The sequence below is a fragment of the Pygocentrus nattereri genome, chromosome 12, assembly GCF_015220715.1.
Source record: "Pygocentrus nattereri isolate fPygNat1 chromosome 12, fPygNat1.pri, whole genome shotgun sequence".
In the NCBI taxonomy this organism is placed as follows: domain Eukaryota; kingdom Metazoa; phylum Chordata; class Actinopteri; order Characiformes; family Serrasalmidae; genus Pygocentrus; species Pygocentrus nattereri.
In genome coordinates this window covers 17,513,729-17,522,054 of record NC_051222.1, presented here as the reverse complement: position 1 = coordinate 17,522,054, position 8,326 = coordinate 17,513,729, and positions in this window count along the sequence as shown.

The following is an 8,326-nucleotide window of genomic DNA, read 5'->3' as shown; positions in this document are numbered from 1 at the left end:
AAAAACTCTTAATGCACTAATATAATATATATATATATATATATATATATATATATATATATGTGTGTGTGTATGTGTGTGTGTGTGTGTGTGTGTGTATAAAATAAAACCGATTTCACACTGACACAATTGAAATGCACTAAACTCAGTGCATTCAACTGTATCAACTGTATTCCAACCCATTTAATAAAGTGTTTTGCTCTGAAAACCTCAATCACAAGTTCACTGCATGTCCAAAAGAAGCCAGGCACTACTTCTAATTAGCGAATTCAGCTACTTTGGTGACAAAATTGCTGACATGTTTAGCTACATAAATATAGTTTATATAATCCACACACAAAAGCATTGGCAATAGAATGAAATGCTCTAGAGAAGCCACACGTAACTAAAAGACCACCATCCCAATGCCAAGTATCGGCTAGAGGAGTATACAGTCTCCCAGCGCTGGGCTGTGCAGCAGTGGAACTTTGCTCTCTGGAGTGATGACGCTCCAAATGAGTTATTAAAATGTGCAATTTGTTTAGTTCTGAAAAATAAGAGGAGCTCGTTTGATTTCAGCAGAAATACTGATTGTGAAGGGGTCTACAGAGCTATAAGGTGGCCTGCTACATAAAGTTTAACCCCATACTACACATTAAGGCTTATTATTATACAGTAACTACAGGGTCTTTAATGCAAACTGGCTGAGCTATTCTTGGTTGTAGAAGTGTGTAAAGAACTTTGGTACAGGGTTAAACTTGAAATTTAAAAGCTTTTCTTTTAGCACCTTAAGAGATTAGTTTACCAGGTTCCTTCAAGTTGAGGTAATTCAAAAAAGCTGTGAAGTAAGTTGCCTTCAAATTTTAAGTTTAGCTAACTTTTTTAATGTAATTGCAAATTCCACACACAAGTCATGTAATGCTTTTCACATTTCACAAACGATGTCAAGTTTCCACTTTCCAAACTACTTTTTCCACAGCTTGTGAAAGCGCCTCCATGAATAGCACATCTGATCGCACTCACACCTCAACACATGGCTCATCCTGACTGACTGGTGCTAATGCTCTTACAGGCCCCAGGCGAGGTCCTAATCGTGCCTGTGATCTGCCTTTAGCACCCTGCAGTACGGCCCAGCCCAAGAGGCAGCCTGAGGTCACATGACATGCCAACTTCTTCTCTGTTACTCTGAGTAAAAAACAGACAAAACATTGTTTATTAGTAAATTTAGCCAGCGTTCCCCAACAGCAGTAGAGGGAAAGCTTCGGACATTTCTCAGCTGGACTGAGAACCAAATTGGCAGCTAAAGCTTTTGGCATGCTTAACAACAGGATTATCCTCAAACCCGGATGAGTGGCTTAGTGGCACTCCCATTGCCTTAATTATTCGGCATTAAGGACTGACACAAGGCCGCATTAAGTTTGAGAGCTTTGATTGAATTTCAGTCTGTTTTTCACAAACGCTCTTTGAAAAGAGGGTTCTTCAAGGGTTCTTTAGTTAAGGAACTGCTTCTATTTAGAACCATGAGTTCTAAATAGTACCATTTGCACGTTGTGTTTCTTGGCATGGTGAAATGGTTCTTCAGACTGATGGTGAATGTGTTGTATATGGTTCTATATAGCACCAAAAAGCATTCTGCTACTGTTACATGCTTGTCATCAAATAACGGAAGAACCTTTTTGGTGCTAAATAGAACGATATAAACACTCTTGAAAAAGATGGTTCTTCAAGCGTTCTTTAGTTAAGGGAATGATCTCTGCCCTCGCAAAGAACCACTTAAGCATGTAAATGGTGCTATACAGAACCATGAGGTCTACATAGTACCATTTATATGCTTAAGTGTATCTTTGCATGATGAAAGGGTTCTTCAGACTGAGTCAAGCTTGTAACAATAGAACACCCTTTTGGCGTTACGTAGAACCATTTTCTCTAAGGTTCTATATACAACTATATAGAACACATTTTCCATCAATTTGAAAAACGATTTCACCATGCAAAGGACCATGTAAGCATGAAAATGTTCTACATACATTCTTAAATTGATGGCTCTTTAAGGGTTCTTTAGTAAGAGGAGTGGCCCTGTACATAACCTTGAACACTCAAAGAACAATTTGAAAAGTTCTTCGCTTGGTAAAGTAGTTCTTCAGATTAACGGAGAATGTGTTGCATACGACTCTTTAAAGAACATTTTCAAAAATGGTTTTATACAGTACCAAAAACGGTTCTTCTCTTGTTACAAGCTTGACATCGTAACAATAGCTGAACATGTTTTGGTGCTGCATAAAACCATTTTCAAAAATATATACAACACACTCTCTATCAATCTGAAGATTCATTTCACCATGCAAAGAATCATTTAAGCATGAAACGGTTCCATATAGAACCACTGCCTTTACTAAAGAACTCTTGAAGAACCATCTTTTTTAAGTGTGTATATACTCATATATGATTTGAAAGCCCACTATAAGTAATGTTAGCCAGCTAACATGAAATAAATGCAGTTGTGTCCTGATGTGGGTAGGGTTGGTGGCAGTGTCAGCCTGCCCAAGTGTAGGGCTACTGCACATCCACAAATACATAATATTTTACAATACACACTGCACTCATGTTAAATAACACGGTAAACAACTCAACTATAATGCTATTCCAAGATGAAAAGGACAGACCTAAACTATTTATTATGTTCAAATATGATTCTATTTATATATACTTAGGTTTAACTTTATTTAAACTTATATTTTATTGTAACGAGAAACTGTTTAATTTGCAAAATATAGAAAAAATGTTGCCTAAACAGGAGACAAAATATTCTGGAGAGTGGCTAATGAAAGAAAATAAACGATTTTTAAATTGAAAAAGTGGAATTTTTTTGTATCATCGTTTTCTTACTGTTCTTTAATATAAGCTTGTGATAAAATACATAAAACAGCCCTCATATGTAATTCAAAAGCCTTATTAGGTTGCCACTAAATGTTTATATTTGTCATTTGGTATAAGTTTAAAAGCACTGATTATCTCTATCTGCTGCTTCATTCTTTGAAATGTGAACGTTGCACCGACCGACTCCATGTCGTGCCAACCAAGCCGAGGTTGGTAATAGCTGGCACACATGCGCAACATGAATTTAGTCATGAATTCACTAATTGTTGTAAACACTTTCTGTTAGTGCAAGTGGCTGTTTTAAGCTGAGATATTCAGCGTTCATGTACACGATAGCCGGATGTAACGTGGTCGGAGTGGGATTTACTGTAAAGCGAGAAAACTGTACCAGCCCCGCTCTCCTGATTTCAAACCTGTCTAGCTTCTTTATGTTAGTACTGTAAACTTAGAGGAATTCATGATGTCCGTTTTATCACATAATATCACAAAACGCCCTATATCTACCTCTACCTCCAGACTTGCAGTGTTACAAGAGAAGAGGAATGTTCCTAACTTTTAATGGCAAGCGGCAATTCATTTTTGGAAACAAAAAGCTGTAAAGTAAGTATGTCACCTTCAAATTTCACAATGACCCACTTTACTTTTCTTCTTTTCTTTGTTACAATGTAATTTCAAACCCCTTTCAAAAGCTGCGTCATGTTTTTCACACTTCACAAATGACGGCATGTTTCCACATAAAAGTCCTGACAGTGACAACACTGAAAAGGACAATTCACCGATTTTTCAATTTCATTTGGCATTTGGAGCAGTTTGATATGAAAATGTAGAGAAACTTACTTCAATTTAAAGGGCAATTCCAAGGATTTCTCAACATTTTAGCACAATTCAATCACAGAGACGTAATCAAAGTCATTCAGAGTGCTCTGACGTGAAATGATTCATTGGAGAGAAACTCCAACAATTTTTTTTTTTCAAAACAAAACAAAATCATTTTGTTTACTGTCCAAAACCACCAGTGAACCTTCATGTGTGTTCTCTGGATGTGTATGTAATGTTGATAATGGACAAATAGTGGAAAATCTGGTTTATTTTTAATTGAGGTTTATTTTCTCTTACAATCACCTGCATGTACCTCTCAGCCATGAATGGCAGGCAGCCCATTTGTACATTTCATGTAATAACCTTCTGTGAGAGGCATTAAACTCTTCAGTCGTCTGGTTCCTATCAGCACCACTGTGAACAATTCCCTCTCTCTCTCTTCACTTCAGTTTGGGACTTACTTGAGAACAAAAGGGGAGGCTTTCTTGTTTTATCTTGTTTTAGTCGGGTGCCATATGCTGAGCGGGTAACAGGTTGCAGGCAGCCTCACTGAAGCACTTCAGCTCCCTGTGCTGCTCACAGTCAGTGAGCCATACTGAGATCCTGTCGGGATGAGCGCAAAGACAATAGGAGCTCAGACTGGACAAGTAAAGGAATGTAAAGAAGGACGCTCCATTTAACCTGAGGCCTCGGCAGCACAAAGACTGGGTGTTTAATTAAAGAGCAGCACTGAGGAAGGTGCTGTGAATGGGGCCATTTACACTGAATAACCACATTACTGCCAGACACCTTTGATCAGGAAGCTCAGTAAACATTCATAGCAATTAGTCACAATCGTGTCTGTTGGAGTCACTGTCAGCACCATTTACTAAAGCTTTTCAAAGTAATTCGAAAACTAAACACGAATCTCACACCCTCGCGTAAATGAACGGCTTTAAGGAGACATAAATTGATGGATTGATGTTTTGCAAACCTGTTACGACAGACTAGTCTTACGTATATTATGTATGCAAACTTTAAACACACTACACCTCATGTTGTAATTACTGATGCATCCCCGCATTTTATTGTCATCTTTCATTGGCATTTTCATTGTCATCTGTCATTGGCATTTGAAGGACATCAGCAGCCTATACACTGGATTTTGGCAAAAGCATTGCCATTTTGAATGTCTTCAAAGTTAATGATGAAATTGTACCAGTTCCTGGCAACTTTTTGCTTTTATGCTCACCCTTACATTATTCAAAAATACAAATATTTACATGTTGACTTTGTCCATTTAGTTCTCTACATTTTGATAAAATGATTTTGACTAAATGTAAAGGTGCAATGGAAATAAATGCCACAAGATGCAAACATTTACTTATTTTACAAGGCTGGAAATTTCCTTCAAGACATTTGTTGATATTTTTTTAAGCGAATATAAAGTTCTCCTTAGAGCACAATTTCAAGTTTGAGTTAAAACTGAAATTGTATCAAATTCATACTGGACTGTGTGACTTGATACTGGGAACAAAGACGGTAATAAAATTTTATAAAAATAAAATGGTTTTATTTTTTCCAATATCTTAAATTCACTAACAGCAATTGTGCATGAACTGTGCAGAAGTGTGTTCACTGTACAAGATGTGTTGACTTATTTTCACAAAAACAACAACAGGGAATTTGACATTATAAACGTGGATGGTGCTATGCTTGAAATGAAGTTTAAGAAATTACATGGTTTCCATTTAATTACTTTGTATTCAATAAAGACGACAATAAAGGCGCTGTGATGAAGAAAGCTGTTCTATATAGAACCATGAATGCTCAAGAAACCCATTTGCATGATTAAAGGGTTCTTTGCATTGTGAAATGTTTCTTCAAGCTGATGGAGAATGTGTTGTACATGTTTCTATATAGAACTTTCTTGAAAAGGGTTATATATAGCATCAAATAGGGTTCTTCTACTGTTACAAGCTTAATATCGGAACTATAGCAGAAACCTTTTTGGTGGAGAACCATTTACAGCACATTCTCCATCAGTCTGAAGAACCATCTCATGATGCAAAGCATCATTTAATCATGCAAAGGGTTCTCTTAGTGTTCACAGTTCTACACCGATCAGCCAGAACATTATGACATGATGACCACCTCCTTGTTTCTACACTCATTGTCCACTTTATCAGCTCCACTTACTCTGTAGCTGCACTTTGTAGTTCTACAGTTACAGACTGTAGTCCATCTGTTTCTCTGATACTTTGTTAACCCCTTTTTACCCTGTTCTTCAGTGGTCAGGACCCCCATGGACCCTCATAGAGCAGGCACTATTTGGGTGGTGGATCATTCTCAGTACTGCAGTAACACTGATGTGGTGGTGGTGTGTTAGTGTGTGTTGCGCTGGTCTGAGTGGATCAGACACAGCAGTGCTGCTGGAGTTGTTAAACACCTCAATGTCACTGCTGGACTGAGAATAGTCCACCAACTTGAAGAGTTGAAGAACCCCTTGAAGAACCATCTTTTTAAAGAGTGTAACTAGCCAGTAACCTAGATAGATTAATTTTATGGAATATTTTTCATGTTTTTTTTTTTTTAAGTTGTGTTTTTTTCCAAGTAATGGAAAATGGATATTTAATCACATATATTTACCTTAAGTTTCATCACTGAGGCGCAGGCGCTCAAGGATTTTAACAAAGAATATGCTGGACTGCGAACACTGGCACAGAAACCGGCTGGGACGTGTTTTATTGGACACGGCTGGATTTGTCCCACCTAAAAATTACACGGCGAGTGAGGGAAAAACTTCATTTTGAAGGCGACAGACAGAAAAATCAGCGCGTTTGCCAACAACTCAGACAAAACTTCCCTCGTTGTTGGCGCCGGGCCTTCTTTGGCCTTCGTGAAGGCTCGTGTTCAGGTGCCTGTTCAAAAATGAAGAATAAAATTAAAGCTAGGTTTGAATATTCTCCAGTTATTAGCTTCACTGGCCTCAGCTTTCGCCTGGTTGGTAGTTAGTGAGGTTAGATTTCACCAGCTTTGAACATGGGGCTAATAACGAGAGCACAACGAATAGCCACGACGGCTAATTACAGCTCTGAAACCAGCTTTGTGTGGAAGTTGTCGTTCCGCTAACTACCGCACTAGGAAGGTTTGGTTAGATAACCTTAACGTTAGCTTTGCTCAAGTTGCCAAAAACACTCTGAGACGTTAACGTTAGCCTCTGGCTGCGTCCCAAACTGTATACCGCCACACCAAGTAGCATGTGTAAACAATACAGCAGCGTCAGAAGTGCTTGAGGGAGCGAAGTGTGTGAAATTCCAGAGGGTGCCGATTGGGACGCAGCCGCGCTGTCTACCGTTAGTCTCGCCTACAGTCTTGTAGCGCTAGAACTTTCTCGGTATTAACACCAATGTAAATGGTTCTTTCAGACCCCTGAATGATGATCGCTCCTTCAAAGCTTACAGAGACCCTCGTGATATTCCAGCAGCGTTTCTACTCTCCGCATCTCTGCTAGCTGCAGCAGCTGATTGCCGGTCTGCCTGCGGAACCTCGCTGTGAGGCCGCGGTTCAATAATCTGAAGTGTGACGAGCAACAGGCTGTAACATCCTAACACCTTGTGCTTGGCACGTCTGACAGATGGCGGGCTGACACCTGCCTCGCCCCCCGGCTCACAGGGTGACAGAGCTCCGCCGCGAAGATACAGGCGCTCATTTGTCTCCCATCCGTTTGTCGACCCCACAACGTGTACGAAACTTGTCCTGTCAGCATGATGTATAATAATAATAAGAATAAGAATAATAATAATGCTGCAATGAATTATATGTGGTAAGCTGAGTTCAGGTGTCAAGCGAGGCACAAAAGCTTTAGTGGCATTGTGTTTTGTTTGTTTGTCGACCTATAGAAACAAATGTTGAATAGACGTTTCCCGTGAATAAACGTGTTCACATCATAGATGTGGGTGTGGCTACATTTCCTAAATCAAATACGCCGGTAAAGCTCATGATAAGTGGTTCTTGACAGTTTCGTGTATTGCGTTATCGCATTTTTCTTTTGTTTTAAACTTTTTTGTTGTTTTTCAGCTACTGTGACATCATAGTAGTGGGCGTGTCTGTGGTTCTTAATTCAAATGCATCGTTAAAGCTCATGATTAAGTTTGAATGCAGAAGAATTCCTGGACAAAAATGTTGAGGTTGTAGTTTTGCCAAGTATTACGTCATTGCAATTTTTTCTTTTTTCTTTTTTTTTAAAGTAATAGCTTCTGCAAGTGATTTATCTAGAATATATGTTACTGAAATGTTGCTGTATGAGTGCCAAAGATTAATGTTTTTCTACTATTGTGACGTCATATTAGTAGGCGTGGCGTTGGAATTCTTATAAAAGTGTATTTTTTAAGGTTATAAAGGCGTATTTTTGCCAAGTGTCCTGCAGTTGCAAATGTCTTTATTGCTGTACAATAGATTTAGGCTCTAATTGAATTACATCGAAAATAAATATTACTGATGTATGTGTGCTAAATATGAATAAGCGTTATCAAATGTAGTGACATCACAACAGCGGGCGTGGTTCGATTCTGTAAGTCAAATGCATCAGTGAAGCTCATAAGTTTGAATGCATAGGAATTACTATTCAGTTTGTAGTTTCCTCAACTGTAATGCATGTTTGATGAAAATG